Genomic DNA, 23,554 nt, shown 5'->3' with positions numbered 1-23,554 from the left:
ATTGGTGTTATATAGAAGTAGCATGGCTAATCCACCCAGCCAGCATGGCCTTGTTCACAGACCTAACTTTTTTTTTTTTTTATACGCCTTGCTGCATTTTTCTATTAATTTGTGTTTCTCCTACTTTCCTTTTACAGTATACTGTAGATAGTGCCTTTAAAATCGATTATATGAAATAATCGACTGTGCGAAATATCCTCAGTCTCAAATGTTTCGGATACAAAACATTTGGGAACAAAGTGGCCTACACAGTTTACAGACGCCACACATTGCCCTAGTTAGTAGCATTGGCACAATAGCCGTCCTCCCCACACCGGATGGAAAATACCTGAGTTCGAATCCCGTTGATGACGTGAGGGATTTTTATGGGCCTTTTTCGCGCAGTGGCTGAGTTACTCGGTGTCAGACGAGGGTAGCATGGTTTTTTCTCCCGGAAACTGGAGTTTTTCGTCAGGAAAATCGACCACAGATACAAGAAATTTATAGGCGTATTAAATATAGCCTGTGCCTAAAACCCCACTACAACAGAAACTTTGCTAGCAGGGATAAAGAGGTGATTATCCCTTTGTATAAGCCAATGTTAGGCTGCATCTTGAGTGCTGTGTACAGGTCTGGAGGCTTCACTTTAGGATGTAGATCTAGTGGAACGGTTGCAGAGAAGGACAACTGGATTGGTGAATGGAACAAAAGGGTGCTCTTACCTAGAAAGGCTTCAGTTTAGCAAATTGCTGCTTCTCGAGACTAGGCGCCTGCGGGGAGATCTGATTGAGGTGTTTAAAGCCTTGAATAGATTGAGTAAGCTGAATGTTAATGTTATTCTTCCACTTGCTGAGACTACACACGAGAGGATATAAATTCAGCTGTGGAAGGATGGTTGCAGGATAGATGTGCAGAAATTTGCCTTGAGCCATTGTTGGAACAGGCCTCTTATCTGTTGTGGAAGTGGATGGATTGGATATCAAGGAAGAACTAAAATTCTTGGAGAGTACGGATGGATGAACTGTTGTTTTTTTGGCTGATGCTATATAAGCTTGCTTTCTTGCATCATTTGCTATTATTACTACTAATACCACTACAACAACGTACATTGACACTTCCTGGCCCTAGCCCTAGCGCCAATCCAAACGTTTAGCTCTAACCATAATCCTTTAAATTGACTTATTTGGAATTATAAAAGACATCTAGCGTTTATGGGCAGTTCTTTTGAACATCAAAGAACACGAATTAGATGTTATACTGAGAATTATAATAATGGTGAATATGAATTCCGTCATCAGAATTGTCAACAACAGAGAGCCCATTCACAGAATTCTTTAGAATGTCATTTGCATCTATTTTCACATTCAGTGTTTTGTAGAGTGTTCCGTAACCTTTTGCAGCGCAGTGTACACAAAACAGCAATTGTCATTTGCATCCATTTTCACATTCACTCTTTAGTAGGGTGCTGCGCAACTTTTTACGGCGCAGTATACACAAAATATCCGTTTGTAAAACTTAAAAAAAAAAAAGAAGTCGGTTTTTTAAACACCATTTAAAAGTTATTTTTGTTACGTAATTAGAAGGTGCATTTATTAATGTTACTTCGCTTTCCGGTTATTTTTCCTTCACTCTCTTAATGATATTCATACAAACAGATGAAAATATAGAGTTTAGTGTGAGTGAAGAAAATTTGCGTCAGCCACCAATTTATTAAGAATAAACATTGCGAAACGTCATTGGAGTTGAGATTTATGCCACGACTAATTCGGGAGGGGACAAAAAAATTAATTAATCTTAGTGCATCACACTGGTAACGAGAATATTTAAGTGTTGCGAAATGATGATAGGAAACCGGCTCGCTTTTGCCTTGTGTGTGTGTGTGTGTACAGTATTATTATTAATAACTTTGCCATCTTTCGTTTCTTGAAGAGTCGCAGCGAAAAATGCGAGTCGTGACGCTATCTTTCACTGATCCTTTTAAAATGTTTTAATTTAGTTAATTCGTTACACGCTTGTAGTTCCTTTAATAACATTAGGCAGGCTAGTGGAGTTATCGTGTAGCTACATTCGTGATATCAGGCCTAATTCCAGTGCACAGTCATTACCTAATTAATGTACAGAGCGTCTGTGTTTCATTTGCTTATGGCTGTCTTGCAATTACAGACCTGCTGCTGTAATGGTTCCGTACACATAGTTACTTTGTATTCCTCTGGCCGTATTATTAATTCACATATTACCCATGCCAAGCTGCTTCGTCTTTCTACTCAAACGTTTAATTATGTTAATGACACTGGAGCTCTGTTCCTCATTGTTTTATTCATGATCTGTGTATTAGGTCTCATGTAAACACGCACAGTGACGTTCGGTGTACAACTGAAGGAAAAGGTTCCGTTTTACTCTCTCTCTCTCTCTCTCTCTCTCTCTCTCTCTGTATTAAGTTTCGCAAGTTTTAATGATTCGGGATTCTATGATTATCGTAATGTTAGTGGCTTAGATAATCATAAATATCAAACAGGTATTTTTATGCTTACAGAAAATTAGCTTATTTCAACTGCTTTGCATGCATTAAAGTGTAATTATCTGTTAGTGTATTAAAAAAAATGTGGTATACTTTGTTTATGTTTTCATGGGCAATAAGAAACTTTTTTTTTTTTTTTGTATATAAGCATTTTGCCAGTAAGTGTTGCTAAGCAACAGCGACTACTGATACAGTTCTTTGTTAAACCTCGTAGTGAGCTACTTTAGCAATTGTCGCTTAGCAACAACAAACAGTCGTTGGCTACATGCTTTTAAGTTTATCCATTGATACTGAGTGATATTTTTTTTTTTCTTTTTTCTCGGATTCAAATTTCCCTGCTTTTGAAGTTCACGAGAACTTTGACCTTAGTTTGTCAATATAGATCACTGAGATTGTTCGGGTAACATTCTCCTGAGTAGTTAACTGCTCTTTTGTCGAAATAGGCATTGAGCCGCTCCTACCGTCCTCTTCCAGTCTTCAATGCCTCTTTGAATGGTCAAAAACGAGGATGGTCACTTGGAGTCTATTCAGGAGAATAAGAAGGTGATAATAGTGCTTCAAAACAAAGCCTGTTTGAAATAACCTTAATCGTTTGCAAGAGGAACATATTGAAAAATGAGGGACCACAGTTTGAATAACGAATTATATATTAAAGTTTCGATGTTTTCATTTGAACCATCTTCTCGTACCATCATCTGATAGTAGCAAAATGCCATTATCAGGGATCTACGGGACTTTTTTAAGCTTTCGGCTGCAAGCAAAAAAAATGCTGCCGCTCTTTTCATGAAGATGTCTCATTGCTTCTATTCATTTTGTTGCCCCTTGATTCATAGTGCAACATTTTCCTCTTAGACATAGCTCATTTGTGACTTAGCTGTTGATCGTATTTTTATAGTTTTTAATTGGCCTCGAGTTTTGTGTCTAGAAATATAAATCACATATCAGTCGAAAAGTCTCAACCACGAATTGAGTTTAATATTAACCAGAATTTAATGAATTTATTTTTAAATACGAAATTAGGTACAGTGGAATTTCATGAATCTGATATTCTCGGGACATAGCCAAAACTAATATTTGAAAATTCCGATTCTTTAAAAATAACATTGCCTAAATATTCATGGATAATTCGTATTCTATACTCGGAAAAAGTTCAGGTTAGCTGGTAGCAAAAAAAAAAAAAAAAAAAAAAAACACTAAATAAATTAAATAAATAAAAATAAGTGTGTGTATATGTGTGTGTGTATATATATATATATATATATATATATATATATATATATATTTTTTTTTTTTTTTTTTTTTTTTTCATTTATTGTATCAGGCGCGCCTTGCCAAATTCTGGCATCCCGCCGTATATTAATATTGTACATACAATATTTATTACAATTTACACTATTATACAGAAAATGAGCTGCAACCATTCAAAAGTATGGAACAATGCCCGAGGTCCATCCGGCTCACTCTCGCAAAGATAAGAACTGCAGTCCACCCGAACATTTTGGCAGTCCAGAACTGAACAGCAGAAGGAGCCACCCAGCAAGGAGCAACCCATTAATCGGAACTATACCGCACGTCCTATGCCGACCCTAATCAATTAAGACTTCAGTTCTGATAGCTAGAGGCCATCTTACACATACTCCACTAAAAAAAAGTAAAGTGCAGCCATTATCAACCCACTGCAGGGTGGAAGCCTCCTCAACAATTCATGCTGAGGGAAATGGACCATAATCTGCCACGCTGGTCCAGTGCGGGTTGGCAGATCGACCGTATTCAGCAGTCAGGGGCTTGAACCCCGGTTTAGGCCTGACGTAGCCCAGTGGTCAGGAGCGAGAGTGCATAGCACGCGTTCCTTGAGTGGATCGGGGTTCAAGCCCGTGACTACTAAATACGATAAATATTTGTATTGACGATTTATTGTAAACTCTACTGACTTGGTTGTCGTGCCGGAGTATAAATAGAAAATTTACTCAAAGAGCGTGTGCTACTGCACTCCCGCTCCTGCCCACTCGGCTACGGAGGCACTATTGACCTCCAACGTAGTTCTTAATGTAATCAGACCAATGTCAGTCATTTTTCTTTAGCCTAATCATCTTGGGTCTGCTCCAGTTGCAGAAGTACAAGTCTTCCGAAAACCTTTAAGGCAAAGGATTGGAACGCTAAAAAGGTTTTCTTCGTTGCAACGAGACATGCCTCACATCATAGTGTCAACGATGAGGTACCTCACTTACTAACTTTCCTCTCAGGTCTTGATACTCCTGGTAATTAAACAAGACGTGTTCCCATTCCTCTCTTGTCCCACAAACACACATTTAAGACACATATAAATAAACACATATAAATAAAGAAAGTGGACTGCAAATTTGGATTGAACCAGGCAGGTATACCTCTGCCAACTTTGTCCACGTATGGAAGAAACTTTTTTTGTTATCAGTTCTAGAAAAGAATGTAATGTGGGAAATCACATTTGTATATTTTAATTAGATTCCACAGTAGCTGTAATGTCGAATCTTCATAGAGACAAAATGTGAACGTGTGATGCCTGATTGATCCGATGGATGCGTGCCTAAGAAATAAAGGTAGTGGGTTTGAATCCTGCCTCCATTAAGGGTGTTATAATTGTGTAATGTTGTTTTTTTTTAATGAGATGTTAAATGTTGCGATATGATTTGAGCAATTCAGTCGTCTTAAAAACTAAAATTCAGACATAACATATAGTCCAGGAATATATAAAACAAGGACATCGGGGTTTCGAAAGAATTTAATGAAGCATAAGAAGTAAATCCGACATCTGTCGTATTTCTTTTAAGTCTGCGGCCAACCTGTTTCTCTCCTCTGCCCTTGCACGGTCGACTACCCTCGGAGAAATATTAAAAAAAAAAAAAAAAAAAATGTGCTGGACTTTAGTAAATTCCGGGAATTGACTAGTACGCTTCCGCAGGCCACTTTTTCAGAAGTTTTAGCTGGCAGATGACTCATCAACTGGTGCAATACCACCACTTTGCTTATTGGGGGCTTGAAGTGGTGAAACCCATGTTTAGTCTCCAGAGCAAAGTTTCCGGTATCCCTTTCCTCCCGCCCCATCTCCTTCAACCCATGCACGGTACTAAGTATTGTAGATTTTGATACTTTTCGTGTTTACTGTTTTCATAAAAAAAAGTTCTCTGACTATCCTTTAACCCACGACTCGACAGCAGAAATCACCTCATCATCAGAAGCAAAGTGTTTTCCACGAAGAAAGGACGTCAGAGCAGGAAAGAGGAAGAAATCCGAGGGTGCAAGGTCGGGGGGGGGGAATTAGCAGGATGCGGAAATATTTCAAAGCCACATTCGTGGGAACACCTCACTGCAGGAATGCGAGGGGGGATATTGTCGTGGAGCAGGCGCATTACCCTTTGACAGCTGTCCACGTCTTTTTTCTTTTATAGTAGCACGTAGCTTTGAGGCGCTTGGAATAATACGACATCACAGGTAATATTAGTATTACACGATGGCGATCCCCAAAAAACTGACAGCATCGCCTTGCCAGCACTTAGTTGCACCTTTGCCTTTTTTGGAGTTGGTGATTCTGCATGCTTCCGTTGTTTTGACATAGTTTAGTTTCTGGATCATAGTGATAGATCCAAGTTTCATTCATGGTAATTAGCATGAAAAAAAAAGCTCCTCTTGCTTTTTCTGGCACATCAACAACTTTCATGTGCGTATTGTGCCCTTTCCTTCTTCTGGTAAGCGGTCAGAAGTCTGGGAACAGACACTAACAGACACTTTACTCACATGCAACTGTTTTCTAATTTGGAACTCTATAGCTAGTTCTTTGACGCTAATTCAGCGATTTTCCGAAATTGCGGGGGGCATTATCGTAGAGCAGGCGCACACCTTTTGCTATCTTTCCCCATTTTTTTTTTTTTTTTTTTTTTCATATAGCAGCACATAAGTTTATGAGGCGGTTGGAATAATACTTCGACACCACTTCTGTTACAACAGTTTCTAGGCGTCCTGTGATTTCTTCATCATGCACTGAGGTTCTTCATTTGAATTATTTATATCAATAAGCAACAACACCGTAACCTGGCATCCCAAGTTGTCCAAGGGAATTACTTTGAACTGGACAGAAGCAAATAGTTGATAAGTTAAATTTTAACTTATTTGTAAAGTCACTCGAATTTTCTAGCATACTTCGTACTCAGGTGTTTTGAGGTAGATGTAGTAATGACCAAATCACGTTCCAGTAGTCAAAGACTGAAAGTGATACATGTTTCCATCTCACAAATTCAGAGATTTCAGAGATGATAACTGAAGCCTTTGATACAGTTTGTATTCTCAATTAACGCACTGCCACTAAATTGGAAAATGATGGTTTGACCATGTGATAAGGGCGAGGACATAATTCACATTTGAAACGATTTATAAAATTGTTTGTTTTTACTCAATCACAGACAGATAATTGAAACACTGTTGAAGGCTGTGCCATTAGAAGACAAATCAGTGACTTCGTAGATTTGCAGGCAGCTTCCATTGGATGTTAGCAGACTAGAATATGGACAAAGAATTATTAAGATACAGGTTAAACGGAAGAGTACCTAAAGAAGAGCCTTGTGACACCATAAAAAGAAGTGGAACGTCAGCTTCCACATAGAAAGACCATCCCAGTGTTCTATTAGAATTCTCCATTTGCCTTCAGAACTGCACCAATTCGCTTCAGCACGAACTTTATGAAACCACGCCGTCTATGCAGGCTGAATTTTATTTCTCACATGAATACCTTTTAATATTGAAAGGTATTCATAGTTTAATAACTTCAAAGAGTGGCCGGCGACAGTTTTTTGATTCTATATTACTACAGAAATTATTGATTAATGATTGGTATATGCTTATACGATCGGTTGTTTTAAGCTCCAAAGCAACTAATACCGTGAGGCGTACTTAATGGTCTGAATTGCCTTGCCTTAACTAGGGTGCATTGTTCGGTCGGTTTATTCGTCTGTTGGACAAACAACCAGAGTTTCCATATTATAAAACCATGCGCCCGAGACCGAATAACTCGGCCACTTTGTAAAGAAAGCCGATATGAGATGTCTGTTATAGACGATTTTCTTTGTCTGTTACAAAGAAAGAAAAGTCTGAGAAGATACTTGTATAAATGCACAGATCTCTTTGTACTAAATCTAGAGAAAAGTAATGTTTGTTTTGTAGTACTGTATTTTTCATACGAATGGTTTTATTGTAGAAATATGAACATGTATTGGCTAGCTAATATATATACTGGGTATTGTTACCCAATATATACATTAGCTAGTAACATATCGGCTTTACTTTTAGGATCGATTCAGGACCTGAAACGTTCATACAGACATGATTCTGAACTGTTATGGAACTGTTTGAATAAAAAAAAAAAGTTATGGAATTATCAGTATTAAAAATAAAACAAAGGATAAGCAAACATGTACCTAGGAGGAAATAAATATCTTACTAGGTACGTGTCTGCATATTCTTATTTATTATGCTGTTATTTTTACCATCGAAAACTCCATACCCATTTTTTAAAATTCAAACAGCCGCAGCTCTGTATCCATTCAGAATCGGACATATGTTTGTATAAAATTCATTGTTTTCCGGCCTGAATCTATCCTGAAAGTACTGCTCACAATTTGTGAAACTCCCCGTATAATCTGTATTTTCTATATAATCATAGAATTCAGAAGGCCCTGGTGCGATAATTAAGGTTGGGGGAAAAGAACAAGCAAGGTGGAGGTGTCTTTGCTTAGATTGAGGAGTGTTGCATCCTTTTTTTTGGAATTTTTGACCCTTTTCCTTTACTGTGCCTAGTGTTTCTCACTCTTAAGAATCGGCCCTGTTTATCGTACTATAGTATTATAGTCAGTGTATGCATTCATTAATCAATGTATACTTGACTAAGTCCGTTGAAGTATTAATGACAAGAAAAGATGTTCATAATGTGCGATTTTTTACTTGGCGTAATAGACCCAGCCTGTACACAGGCTTCAACTGAAAAATGTAATTAATGTCTACATTGCCTAATTAAAGTCATCACATTTTAGCGGCAACGTATACACCAACAAATGGATAGTCGAGAAGGCATCAAGTTTTTCTCATTCTCCAACGCTCTCCTGTTGGTTTGTGTCTTGGGACAACCTTAAGTTGGCACAACACCCACTGCTGTCCAGCCAAATAGAGAAGGAATTGTACTTGCTGACCAACAGTGCCGTCGACAAGAATGTAGGTCATCGTCAGAGTCATGATTGTTATAGTTTTGGCGGCATCAGCAATTACGGCCATATTGCAACGTGTTGGTTGGTTTGTGGGTTTGAATTGCGTGCGTTTTGAGGGCCAATTTTCTGTTTGCTGGACAAAAAACCCGAGTTTCTGGGAGGAAAAAACCCTTATACCCTCGCCTGAGACAGATTAACTCAACCAGGTTGTGAAAAAGGTCCATAAAAATTCCTCACGTCATCGACGGGACTCGAACTCAGGTCTCTTCCACCGGTTGTGGGAAGGACGGCAATTTTACCAACTGTGCTACTCACGAGGGCTCAGAGTCATGGAGACAACTCATCAAGCAACAGTAGGACACTAAAATGAATCGGATACACCTGCTTCATTTAGACTACGTGACGTTACATCCCTTTGACTGCGATTTCAATCCACGATCGTTGCCGATGTTTCATAAACGTTCCATAGTGTTTGTTAAAGACACCACGACTTCACTAAACAGCCACGCTGCCACTACAGACGTACTGTCATGTAAAACGATTGGTATAGACAACGTGCAAAGGATATCAACCTGGCCTGTCTACTTTATATAGTCTGTGTATGTTTATGAAGTGAATTGGTTAAATTTTGAAAAAGTTCGGTTTTGTCGGCTATAATTTTTATTTATTTCGTGAGTAAGTAATAATTATTTATTGCAAATTTTGAGAATGACAGTCATATCACGAGACGAAAGGGGGGGGGGGGTCAAAAATTTGTGTTTACCGAGTAGTAGTTGAGATAAAAGGTTGAAACAAACACCATTTATTACATCAACCCATCAGCAAAGTGTTTTCTACGAAGAAAGGACTTCAGGGCAGGAAAGAGGAAGAAATTCGAGGGTGCAAGGACGGGAGAATAAGCAAGATACGGCAGTATTTCAGTTTTTTTTTCTGGCACATCGTCAACATTTCATGTGCACATTGAGTCCTTTCCTTCTTCTGGAAAGGGGTCAGAAGTCTGGGAACCCATGTAACAGACACTTTACTCATATGCAGCTGTTGATGGATAATGTTCTCCACAGACCCTACATTAATTTGGAGCTCTGCAGCTAGTTATTTGACGCTAATACGGCGATATTCCAGGATTAATGCATCAATTTTTGCAACCCTCTCTTCTGATGACAGCAATGGCTGGGCGTCCTGTGATTTCTTCATCATACACTGAGGTTCTTCCACATTTGATTTGTTTATACCAAATGTGCACCAGCTCTGTAACCTGGGCAGTTTTCTCCATAAACAGCGACCATTTCTTCGTGGATTGTTTTGGGTGTTTTGCAGTGGAAAAAGAGGAAATGAATCTGTATTCCACTTTATCCATTGTGACACTTCACTTCATTCAGCGCTGCAAATTAAAAAAAAAAAAAAAAAAAGAATTGTCAGATTGAAACCAAAATTTGTGTGGTTGCTATAGAGATTTCAAGGAATAAAAAACCAAAAAACAAAAACATTTTCTATCACAACCACTTATGGTTGAGCAGAAATCTTTTTTGAACTTTCCTTGTAAAGTGGTCAAATTTTCAGGAACGCCATAAACACGTGGAAAAATATACCCATCCACTCCCCAAAGCATAATATGTACATTCTCCCCAGTCGAATACATCGACACTCAGACTCCCTCCTGGCACAAGCTGGCTGGGTAGCGGCAACAGAATTATTCCCCAGAGTACGTTGAAGCTCCCAAAATCATAGCTGAAGCTAATACATATGAGGGTTACTCCAAGCGGTCGAATTCCTGATCCATTTTACTCATATTCTTAAAAGACGTCACTTACACCATGTAATAGAAAGGATTGTAGTGTATAGGAGAAAAGATAAACTTAGTTCTCGAGTCTAAACGTTCCTGCCCGCTTCAACCATATTTGGTGCAAATCATGCAGTTTTCCGAGAAAGAACAGAGCACGATGATGCAGTTTCTGTCAGCACGTGGTGCCAGTGTGCAGATATTGATTGTCATCTGCAGGACGGCTGTGGCATCTGTGTCATAAACTCATCTGTCTGGGCGTGCGAAATCAGTAATTTATTTATTCACATAGTCAACAGGAAATGCTAATTACTAGACCATGCAAAGCTGCAGAGATCATGAATAAACGCAATCGCTTCACGCGAATAATCAACAAAATGCATCAAAAAGTAACAAAGGTTGAAACAACTGGTGGTGTAATCTAGAAATCAAATCCCACGTGCGAACGAGTAATTAACAGTAAGAGTCAAAATTGTGGTACAGTTAATTGTGATATACCGTAGTTTTCAGTTTATAAGATTTACCGCTAAAAAGAAGTCAATTTTTCCGGTTTTAAACAACTTGTGTTGAAGCACTTGCTTGCAGAATATTTTTCTACGTAGGTAGACTTATGTTTTGACTTTTTAATGTTTGAAGATTGGGGATATTTGAAACAGGTATCTAGAATCAGGATAGAGGCGTTCCTGACCTCTTAACTAGCCCCTATAATATTAAGACTCCTTTTTATAATATAATTGTTTCAAAGATTTTCACTTCGGATTCCGTTTTTTTCATATTGATTTACTTTAAGAAATGCCCTAGTTTTTCATCCCTCGTGGATAATAGTTGGTATAATCACCGTCCTCTCCACAACAGTGGAAAAGACCTGGGTTCGAAACCGTCATTGGAATTTTTGAGGCCTTTTTCGCAGCGTGACTGAGTTAATCGGACTCAGGTGAGAGTAGCATGGTTTTTTTTCTCCCGAAAACTCTAGTTTTTCGTTCATCAAGGCTACCGAAGAATACACCCCAATACAGACAAGATATACCAAAGGGAGAGTGTGTGTGTAGAAAAATGATTTAAGTTTCCTGTTTGGAAATTGCGAAAACAGCACGATATTTTTGGTATGAGCCTTGCAAGTAAACCAACTTGCTTCCCTAGAGGCTCTAGGGAAGCAAGTTGGATTTTTAGTAGTCACACTGATTTTATGTATATAGCAAACTAAATGCTCTTGGGTTATGAATCACAACGCCATTTACGAAGATACTCATTACTATGCGTCAGCAAAGGACAATTTACTTTTGTCACAGATTTTTAGGCGTATTTGCATATATGCATAAGTCTTCGTCATATCCGTCCGTCTGTCCACTTGTAACAACTCAGCTCCTAGATGAAATTTTATACGTATTTGGTTCCTCGTATTCGGTTCATACAGTAAGTATTTCGTTCATATAGAAAGATTTATCGAGCTGTCCTATTAATTCCATTAAAATTGTCCAAATAGAAATCCGGCAATTATTTCTTTTTTTTTCCCCCACACGACTTGTAAGGAAAAATAGAAATTCATCGATTAAATGTAGTTTTAATGCAGTATTGTTATCTTTAGATAGTCCGTGCTCGCGAAGCGTGCACGGACTACAAAAGTATATGGGAGAAGAGTAATAAATATTATTCAGTTGTAATTAAACGGACGACTAAGTTTCGAGAACATAAAACTATAGGTTTTAAGATCTCGAAACTTTTTTATTAAGTAGTCTATAAAGTTGTAATCTTAACAATGAATTGATAAGAAGATAACTATGTTTACTTTTCAAAAACTTCAGTTAATCACAGAAAAAGATTTAAAAATTTCAATTAATATAAGAAAAAAATAGAATGAACCTGAAAGGTAACATAGTGCGTACATTACCTAACTTGTAATGGAAGTGTTATCGGATATTTAGACATTACGAAAAAAGATCAATCGATATCACATTTTCAGCGTATATTTCGTTAGTCCCTGGAAAGCTTTTAAGATCAATCATAGCCTACCCGACCTTACCCACAACCCGGACCGCCGAAATCTGTTCATATAAATGAAGGTATATTTGGCGTGAAAATATGGTTTAACATTAATCGACAAGAACAATGCGGATGCTACCAAAATTTCAACATAAATTCTTTTAGTCACCAGAATTGTGCTACGTTCAATTCCGATTTCATAGCATTCCTTCCCCAGTTTGCTCCTACATAAATTTTGTAGTCCATTAGGACTAACGTTATCATTTTCTCACAGTCCAAAATGAGATTCTTTTACAAAGATTGTTGGGACCATTCTTTCGGTGCTGCTTAGTTTGTCACGTTTTGAGCAGAGGATACCCTCCTGAGATCCTAGCATTCCACGTTGGCTATGTAGGTGTGTCAGTATGATCCAAACATCAGGAGAGTCAATCCTAGATGTGAGGAGTTTGCCAGCTTTCAGGTGTTTCTTTGTGCTGAGTAAATTTCTAAAAAATCCAGTCAAATGCAGTTTAAGTATGATCCTTGAATGGCTTACCAAGTATCCTCCTAAACCAGCGAAGTACCCAGTACTCCAAGCTGAGGAACGCTGGACTGGTGAAAGCGTTCCTCAGCTTGGAGTACTGCATACTTCACTGTGGACTGGTGCGGGCGACTATTTCAGTGTGACGTATGGACGACCGGGGTTACACATCTTAACACGCAATATGTAAGTTTTTTTGGGATGGTTAGATGGTGAATTCTTGTTTAGCTCGCCAAAGAGCTTCCAGTTTTTTTTACCTGTAAGGTTGAAAAAAGTTCGTGGCAGATTTCTTTTCGTTTCAGATGAACCCTAAATCTTAATAACTTTCTGCTCTTTTTAATGGGTATGTCTTTCATATCGATTATGACATTATTCTTTTTCTTTCTGTTGGCGAAAGTAATTTGGGCAAATAATTCTGGATTCAGTTCCAGGCTTATTTGAGGAAGTCTGCCAGCTTCACGGGAAGCGATATGAGATGTAAATAATTCGGTATAAGAGATAAATATGCTGTGCTGAGACACGAAAGGATCTAACGCTGCTGCTGCGAAGACGATTGCAGAGAGGAACCTACCTTGTGACACCCCTCTGTTTACGGTAAAGTTCAGGGAAGTGCTTTCCCTAAACTTTACCGTTTACAGAGCAGCGGGTGTCCATTGTATTTCTCTCACGCTATTGCTGTTGTCAGCATTCGTAGTGGTACCGGGGGAAAAAAACACGATTGGCGAGATCAGTGACGGTGCATTAGTCTTCAGTGAAAAGTTTTTTGCATCTCTTTGGGAGCTAGCGACGAGCCATTCTGTGAACAATATAGCAAACGTGTGGGACATGGGAGAATACTACCTACAAACAGCCACAGGTCTAGTCATTAATGAGGGCAATGTGATTACTCAACGTTGTTTATGTCATCCTTACACTCAACCAGACAACATTTTCCAACGAGATTAACCAACCACATAAATATCTACCTGCACATCATGATAAGAGTGTTCTCATCAAGTCACAGAGCATGCTGTATTGGACAGCATGTTCTGGGACCTACATTTTATGATTATTGTTTTTCTTTCTGTTGGTAAAAGTAATTTGGACAAATTTTTCCGGATTTATTGTTTCTGTAAGCTATCCTTTATCATCACAATATTATTTTGTTTCTGCTCTCAAGTCATACCTATTTAAAAAGACTAGACTGTATTCTGTAACCTTGAAACAGTGACAGTCGATGGAAGAAAGCGTTATGTTCATTTGTTTTGCTGATTTTTTTTTTATATTTAAAGTACACTTAAGTTACATTGCTATTGGTTAAGTACTTGATATTACCATCTCCTTTTTTTCCAGCAAGGCAGTTGCTATATGCTTATACAAGCATATTGGACTCTTTTGTGTACATAATCAGGGAAAATTTCCAGCCGACTGCAATATCTCGCTCTCTCTACTAATCATTTTGCTTGTTATCTCTTTGAGGAAATGCTATAATAAAATTAATTACACGCCAACCAATATTGGTCGGCGTGTGATTAATTTTATTATTAATTCGTTTCCGACCTCTAAGGCTTTTTGTTAGTGAAGTGCTGCATGATCAAGAATATCGTGACTACCTCATTTGAAGGAGTCCTGGAGACACTTAATGTTTGAGTGCGATTTGTATGACGACCTACGACTATGCCTAATAACGGCAATCCAATATATCCCAGACAACCAAGAACCCAGACTGTTAGACACTCAAGAGGACTACAAGGCACTCAGTCAAAATTGCCAGGTCTATTTTCTAGAAGGAAAACAATGATAGAAATACACCAAAGGCAACCCGACTAGAAAGAATGCAGGTCAAACAAGTAAAAAAACTCACCATACCACAGAAAGACAAGACTTTAGGGTGATTTGGATGGCCTACTGGTGACCCAAAACTGCACTCCCTTGTGCGGCTTTTTTTTTTTTTTTTCCGGGAGGGGGAGGGAGGTATTTGCTCTTCTCCTCTCCTCGCCTCCCCATATTTTCACTGTCGTGGGGCATGGGCATGCCCCACTGAAAATGGGGTGTCACCTTCCTATCCGACCCCTCTTCTTTCTATTTCATCCCCCCGTCTTCACCCTCCCTCCCATCACTTTCTCTTGTATAGCGACTGCCCCCACATGTCCAAATTTAAATCACATCAAATTTTGCCAGACCTTTTTAGGCTCTCTAGAAATAGTTCTTTCAGCGTAAAACCCCACGCAGCGCTTTCTAAATGCAATTTTACTTAAATCAACAGCGATAACTCCAACCTTTATTTTAGGTCCTAGTCACCGAAATCCCAGGAAAGTAAGTGGCAGGACCTGTCAGAGTATAATTAGTATTAGTATTAGTATTAGTAACGGCCGTATGGTGCAAGAAAGCCTATGGCTTATGCTGCACCAGCCAAAAAAAAAAAAAAAAAAAAATCCGAACAAAACAATGATAAAAACAAAAATTAAATAAATAATAATAATTAATAAATAAATAAAAATAATAAAATGAAATTAAAAATTAAATAAAAAGGAAATTAATCCTATCATCCTATGCGCTTCCCTTACCCGAAAGTACTATCCAGATGACCTTTGAATTTCCCCAAACTGTCGGCCTCTACCACCCATGAAGGCAACTTATTCCAGTAATTTATAACTCGCTGGCTAAAATAAAACTTCCTGCAGTCCAATCTAAACATTTCCCCGCGTAACTTGAATTTATGTCCCCTAGTTCTAGCATCATTTATAATCTTGAAAATTTTGTCCTCATTCATTTTACTGATGCCTCTCAGAGCCTTAAACACCTCAATCAAATCTCCTCTAAGGTGTCTAGTTTCCAAACTCTGCAACCCACATATTCGAAGTCTTTCTTCATACGGACGCCCTTTTGCCGATCTCACCAGGCGAGTTACCCTTCTTTGCACCCTTTCAAGAAGCTCGATGTCTTTCTTTAGGTGCGGTCTCCATACTTGAACACAGTATTCCAAGTGTGGTCTAACATAGGCCTTATATAATGGGATTATCACGTCCCTATCTCTACTTGCAAAAGTTCGATAGATCATCGACAGGACACCATGGGCCTTCCTTGCAACCTGTTTACAATGCTCAGAGAATTTCATGTCTGACCGTATCGTAACACCCAAGTCCCTTTCCTCCAGTACTGGGTTTAGTTGAACTCCACCAAGTGAATAAGTTATTTTGGGATTACTGTTTCCCAGGTGTAATACCTTACACTTTGTTGGATTAAAGCACAGCTGCCATTTTTCTGACCATTCCTGAAGTCTATCTAGGTCTCGCTGAAGAAGCTCAGCTTGACAGTGATCATTAACCACTCTACCAATTTTAACATCATCTGCAAATTTAGACATCACGCCCTCTATCCCTTCATCAATGTCGTTTATGAAAATTAAAAACAACAGTGGTCCTAATACTGATCCTTGGGGAACCCCACTTTTTACATCAACCCAATCTGAGGAATAGCCATTTATCACAACCCTCTGCCTCATGTCCTGAAGCCATCCTTCTATCCATCTAAGGATTTTCCCAGTGATTCCAACCTGTTCCAGCTTATAAAGCAACCGCTCATGTGGGACTGAGTCAAAAGCTTTGCTGAAATCTAAATAAACAATGTCGAAATTATTCCCTAAATCCAGCTCGTGAGTGACCCTTTCGAAATAGCGAACCAGATTTGTTAAACATGATTTTCCCTTTACAAAACCATGCTGAGTATCCTTGAGAATTTCAATTTGATCCAAATGATCCTGAATTCCACCCTTGATCAATGCCTCCATGATTTTCCCTACTACTGAAGTCAGACTGACAGGTCGATAATTTCCCACTTCACTTTTAGAGCCACCCTTATGTATGGGAGATACATTTGCACTTTTCCAATCCAAGGGAATCTCCCCAGAGTCTAGTGATGCTCGCATAACCAGCCTCAGTGGTTCAATGCACTCGCTTGCCGCCTCTCTCAAGATTATAGGGTATATTCCATCAACTCCAGGAGCCTTACTAGTCTGTAGGCTTGAAAGTTTTTTCATTAAATAATCTTGCGAAATTTCAATATCATTAATTACATATTTTTTAACTTCGCTCCCACAATTTCCCATTGCCACAAAAGGCTTTTCATTTGTAAATATCGATGCAAAATAACTGAGTTCATCTGCAACGGCAGCTGGTGTATTTATTACTATCCCCTTTCCCTTACGTAAAGGTCCGATCTGGTTTGTCCTGCTCTTCTTGGCATTTATATATGTGAAGAATTCTTTATCCCCCCTCTTTGCTCTGTTTGCTAGTGATTTCTCATAAACTGCCTTTGCCTGTCGAACCTTTTCTGTGGCTCTATTACACATCACCTTGTCTCTTGGTACACCCGGCCGGCGTCCCCGTCGCTAGGTATGGTAACGCCGGGTCCCACTGGGGGGCCCGTTGGCCAACAGGCCGGATGAACAATGGGCACAACAAACTACATACCACATTTAACCCATACTTTATTTTTAACCCCTGGCATAGACAGGGTACTGTCACTCGATACATAGAACATACGCGGAGATGGGAGAAATCCCCGGAGCCGTTAGACCCTCAACATACCTATATCTCATTTGAAGTATCACGTATTTCAAGTGAAATACGTGATACTTCAAACTGCATGTTGAAATACGTATATCACGTATTTCAACACGCAAATCAGCCTGTGAGCATATACATTTATACAGAATATATAAAGCGGCGCAATATGACCTAATTCGCAGATGCCTAAAACCCTACAAAAAACATTAGAAATATTTTACAGGATTAATTAATTCTACAGTGGGATCCTAATAACGAAAGGAATTAAAAATGTTCTTAGAGTTTTGTCGAAAGCGGAATAGTTTTTAACAACAGTAGTCTTAAACTTCGTAACTTCAATATCACAGAAATGGTCTTCGCGTGCAGTGCAGTGACTTGTATCAAAGAAATGGTTGAAAAATGACATGACTAGTATATCGAGTAGATTTATAGCAAGGGTCCTTGAGTCCCTGCTTAACGCTGCAAAGGATGGATAACTTTATCCACGAGTTTTCCTAACTTTAAAATAACGTCTTCTGCTGTAGACTAAGGATTGTTGAATATTTTGGACATCTGTCTCACAAACTGTACACTTGGTATCAGCCAGTGAACAGTCCCTTTTCAAAATCAGTAAGCTATCGTTGACCTTCCATTTCTTAGCATTGTAATAGTTTTTTAAATGGTGTTGTGGTGTGAGATATTTTTTTTTCCTGCAGTGGCACAGCTCCATATGAAATGCTAATCTGCAGGTAATTCTCCAGTGGAACAAAGATAAGTTAGTTAATTTCAATCATTCTAAAACTCATTCCTGTCTTATATCTCGCAAAAAAGGCTTCTTCTGCTTCCATGCTTATCTTCTACGACACTCAGATTTCCAAATAAGATTAACTATTACTCTTAGGGGTTACCCTGACTTCTAACCTCTCCTGGCTTAAGCACATAATGCTTTCTCTGCATCCAAAAAACTGGGTTTTCTCTTTCGCTCTCGGCGTTACTTTTCTTTCACACAGTTACTCTGCACAAATCTCAAATCCGCCCAACCATAGAATACTGTTCCCAAATTGGGGCAGTGTCCCCATAACCTCTCAGGCTTCTCCACTCCAGTCAAAAGAGGGCAGTTCAGTTAATTAATGACCCATATCTAACAAAGTCTCTCCAGCTCTTGTCTCATAGACGTTCAGTTTCTCCTGTATGCCTTTTCTATAGATACTTCCATGGGCACTGTTCTGAATTGACTTCTCTATTTCCCGCTTTCTCTCCATTCTTTTTCCAACTCAAAACTCACAGAACCAACTTTTCTTCTTCCTTGTTTATTCCTTCAACTTCCGTTTTCTGGAACAATCTTCCTTCATACGTATTTACTGAAAATTACAATCTACAGATGTTCAAGTGTAATGTCAATAAGTATCTTCTTTCATCTTCTCAACCTTCAACCCATGCACGGTACCATAGATTCTAATACCTTTCGTGTTTGGGGTTTGGGGTTTCATGAAAAAAAACAGAAAAAAAAACTGCCTTCTCCATGAATTACACAAGATTGCACAAGAAAAGCTTAAAATGAGAAAAAGGTTAAGCAATCATTAAAGTTTATACTTTATCTAAGCATGAAACTTTTAATAGTCTTATTTGTTTTCATCGTATTTACGTGGTTACTCAAATTATCCGTATAGAATTTTTGCAATCTTTTGTTCATCGTGTAATAATCTGTTAAATGTACTTCTTTGTTATGATTAGCATACCAAAGCCTGAGAAAAAATAAATAATAAATAATAAAATAGATGTCCAGCTTAAGAAAGTTAAAAAATCATCTTACTTAAAATTCACGTGCATACTTAGTGCCCACTGTTATCATTATAATGCAATATACATCAAAAGGTTTATATTAAAATAAAAACAATCAAATATATATATAAATGTCATGTTGTCTAAAAAATGAAATATCCCCCTGTTTATTTCAGAACTTGGAAAATTCTATTGATAGAAGACCAGCGACACAACACCCACCTGGTGGCCATGGCGAGAACTTCATCCTAAATTGTCTTCTACGTGCTTAGACTTTTCCCCACTCTATTCTGCGATGTTACTCGGCCTAGTCTGTCGGTCTACAGATCCAGGAGTGTTGAAATGAGCTGCCCTTGTTAGGGGTCGCCATGAACCACACGGGCCAACCCACGCTCAATCACGGAGACCAGGGAGTCGAGATGGTCGGAATCATGAATCACCACGGCAGCATCGGCTCCCTTCAATCTCATCAGCAACCTTCGCAGCACCCCCCAATCCCATTTCCTACTACTGGAGTTCGAAGCTGTGCGGGATGCGGAGTGAAGATCTTAGATCGTTTTCTTCTGCACGCCTTGGACCGATACTGGCATAACAGGTGTCTCAAGTGTTCGTGTTGTCAGGCCACTCTGGCAGACCTGGGTAGTTCGTGTTTCACAAAAGGCGGTATGATTCTCTGCAAGAATGACTACGTCAGGTGAGTTTCTTTAGGATGCAGCACACATTTTTTAATCCATTAGGACTAAACTTATTGTGTAGTTTGCTTTTAAAGTACTTAATAACTCCATCTCTAATTTTTGTTTGTGTTTTGAAGATATCTTTAAAAAGCATATCTAAGTTGGTTTGCAAATTAATGCGCTAGTTTCTTTGCCTTAAGGTATTTTTTATCACATTTCCATCTCATTCGAATGATATAAACAATCACTCTATCTCCACGTCAGTTAATTCCAGTTGTTCAAGCCATTTAGCAGAAATACATAAATTAATAATTTAGATCCAAGCAGCGGCGTGCCTCTAGTGGCTAAAAATGTAACTACTTCAGTCTGTTAATTAACAATATTCGAAATTAAAGTTTAATATCGAAGTGGAAGATAGCGTCATTAAAGTTACTCGATTTTCATTAAATACGATTTTATTTTCGTTTTAAATAATTTCTTAGCTACCTTTTATGTTTGTGTGTAAACGTGCTTGTTTCATTTAATTTTCATAAGTAGTTAAACTTAGAGAACTTCCTCTGCTTTTACTGTAATTTTGTAAATTAAAATAATTTCGGAATTGCATTTATTGTACGCTATATGGCGCTGTAGTAAAATATAAATTAGGTTTATCTGTGCGTGGGTTGAAATATGGATGGTGATGGATTTATCGAATGATACAATTGTGTATTAAACTGCATCGAACTTTGGATTATTCAGATTTTCCGAGGGAACTAAGTGCTTGTTTTAAAAAATCAATTCCGCAAATTCGAGACATGAGGAATTTTTAAATCTCTTTATTCAGGAATGTAGTTAGCCGATTTGGAGTCAAATGAATTTTCTTCAATGAGTTATTTTTGGGTTTTTCAGCCGGCACAACATGCAAATTTGTCCATAACCTGTTTTACTGACATATACGTACAGCACAATATAACTTTAGATACTAATTCACTGTGTAATTTAATTCCTCATCATTTCATTGATGAATAATTTGAGTAATTTTTTTCACCAAGGAAATGAAGGCTTGAATGAAGTGTGTTCTGTTGTGTCTTTATTATTTTTATTCTATTTAAACTGTTATCTGGTTGAAGAGATATTTTTTAAAAAATAGAAATTAAGGAAATTATATTAAACTGCTTTTCTGTTATATTTAATAAACTGAATTTTTCTCTCGATCTGAGTCGCTCATAATGTTATCACTGCAGAAAAAAATTAAAGGATGCAGATTCGGATGCTCAGGATAGGAGAATTTTTTTTTTCTTCCTTTTTTTTTTTTTTTCTTTGGTTTGTCTTTTTGCTGGGGAAAAAAAAACAAAACTGGAATTTCTCAGCAGAAAATTGTTACCAACTGTAGTACGAATAACATAGTAGAGGACAAAGTACTAAAAACGTTCCTCAGTCATCTTTCAGATTCGAATTCCAAGCTACGGAGACTCATTCAGTTGATAACACTAAAGAAAGAAATTTCGATTCAAGTGTGTGTTACCCAAAATTTCTTATGATTCTTGAAACTCCGATGGTTTTTTTTTCATCTGTCTGCTGTTTTCATGGTTTTTCTTTCCTTGCTGAAATAAAATGCTTCCATAATAATGTAGTTAAGAGGGACGTTACGTGGTGATTTTCCATAGAATTATACTTTTAGTAATGATTACCCTTATACAGAGTGAATATTAAGATAGTTTTTATTTATTCAGTTAATAACTAAATTCCTATACATTAAGTAGTAGTAGTAGTAGGGTTTTTAGCAGCATCAGCGATTAAGGCCATATTGCTCCGTGTATATTGTCTGTAAATTGCGTGTGTTCTGAGATCGATTTTCTGTTTTGCTGGATGAAAACCCCGAGTTTCCGGGAGGAAAAACCATGCTACCCTCGCCTGAAATCGACTAACTCAGCCACGTTGTGAAAAAGGCCTATAAAAATTCCTCACGTCATCGACGGTACTCGAACTCAGGTCTTTTCCAAACGGTGTGGGGAGGACGGCGATTCTACCAACTGTGCTGCCACGAGGGCCTATACGTTAAGGTGACATTTCGAGAACCTTGCCGATACCCATCATCAGACCATATATTGGCTGTTGTCAGTCCCCTGCTTGCCGAGTGTCTTGGTCCCTACAGGGCATTCTCTAGGGATCGAGACACTCGGCAAGTAGGGGCTCACAACAGCCAATATATGGTCTGATGATGGTACGGGCAAGGTTCCCGTCATCTTAATGTATAGGAGTTTTTAGTTAGTAACTGAATAAACTATCTTAATATTCACATGGTATAAGAATTGGCATTACTAAAAGTATAATTCCTTGCATGATAAGCTTTTGGATTTACATAATGTATTGACAATGAATGATTTAAGTAGCTGGCGCATATATTCAAGCCCTAAAAATAAAGTCGCGTGGAAATCCTGGACCAACAATAATTGCGTTTGTTCCAGGGGGGTGCTCATTTTCTCCTGGAGCAACCATGCCATTGTACCTCAGTAAATTCAGCCTTGTCTGAATGTCTTTGAGCAACGAGTTCGGATATATGAAACTGAGAACACTCTATTCTGTATATGCAGTTAGTTGACAAACTGATTGCAACAATTGTCGACTATGCTCCATCCTTTATTTTTCAAGTATGGAACATTGTCATACTAGATGTTTGAGTCACCTTTGCATTACTTCCTTACCTTATTTTAATCATAAATATGAAATAAATCAAAGACAGCTCCCCACATTTGCTACCTCATAGCTGTTCATTATATTTACATGGAAGAAACATTGAACTAGGACAGAAATAGTACAACCCCAAAGTTGCAGAGGAAGTAACAGCTACAATATTTAGATATGACTCCCTTACGTCGATGACGTAAGGGAACCATATCTAAATCTAAGGGAATCATAGCATAAATCCCAGCAGTAATCGACCTCTTGCCAGACGCTCTGTGACATATCTGGAGTAACGGTGTCGATCGCTGCAGTGATTTTATCCCCTGAAGTCCAAAGCAAAACGAGGACGTATATTTGGTCCTTAACAATAACCCCACAAAAAGAAGTCCAATTGTGTGAGATCCGATTAGCAAGCTGGCCAAAGAATCGGACTTGCTCCTTAACGCCTGGAAATTGGAGATGCAAACAGCCTTGAATTTCCTTACAGAAGCGAGAGTCCTCGCGGGTAACATAATGCTTATAATCCACCATCCTCTTTACACTGAGTGGAAAAGCCCCGGATTCAAATCCCGTCAATGATGCGAGGAACTTTTATGGGCCTTCGGCTTTTTTTTTTTTTTTTTTTCGCTCGGTAGCTGAATTAGTCGGTCTCAGCCTTGGATAACAAAGTTTTTTTTTACCTCCGAAAACTCGGGTTTTCGTCCAGAAAACAGGCAGATCGACCAGAGAACGCACGCACATATGCATCCTATGTGCAGCTGCTCCGGAACGCTTGTTCAACGCCGCGGTTGTATGCTGTGATTATACAGAAATCTGTAAAATGGCCAGAAATATGTGTAATGTTATGTTTGTGAAGTGTGAGTGTGCCGTTTAGTTGTTTCTGGCCACTTTGTCACCACGAAGT

The 23,554-nt window shown here is 38.4% G+C and overlaps 1 long non-coding RNA gene across 1 annotated transcript in view; it reads left to right on the top strand.

Annotated features, from left to right (window-relative positions):
* LOC150086476 (uncharacterized) overlaps positions 1–23,554 on the top strand; it is a 130,245-nt gene that overhangs the window by 20,984 nt on the left and 85,707 nt on the right. Inside the window, exon 2 of the long non-coding RNA XR_016546853.1 lies at positions 19,489–20,006. This is a non-coding gene — a long non-coding RNA (uncharacterized LOC150086476). The remainder of the gene's footprint in view (positions 1–19,488; positions 20,007–23,554) is intronic.

Source organism: Mastigoproctus giganteus, chromosome 4, assembly GCF_048544385.1.
Source record: "Mastigoproctus giganteus isolate SK-2022 chromosome 4, ASM4854438v1, whole genome shotgun sequence".
In the NCBI taxonomy this organism is placed as follows: Eukaryota; Metazoa; Arthropoda; class Arachnida; order Uropygi; family Thelyphonidae; genus Mastigoproctus; species Mastigoproctus giganteus.
Note: the sequence above shows the minus strand (reverse complement) of the source record. Positions and strands in the feature narration are given on the sequence as shown.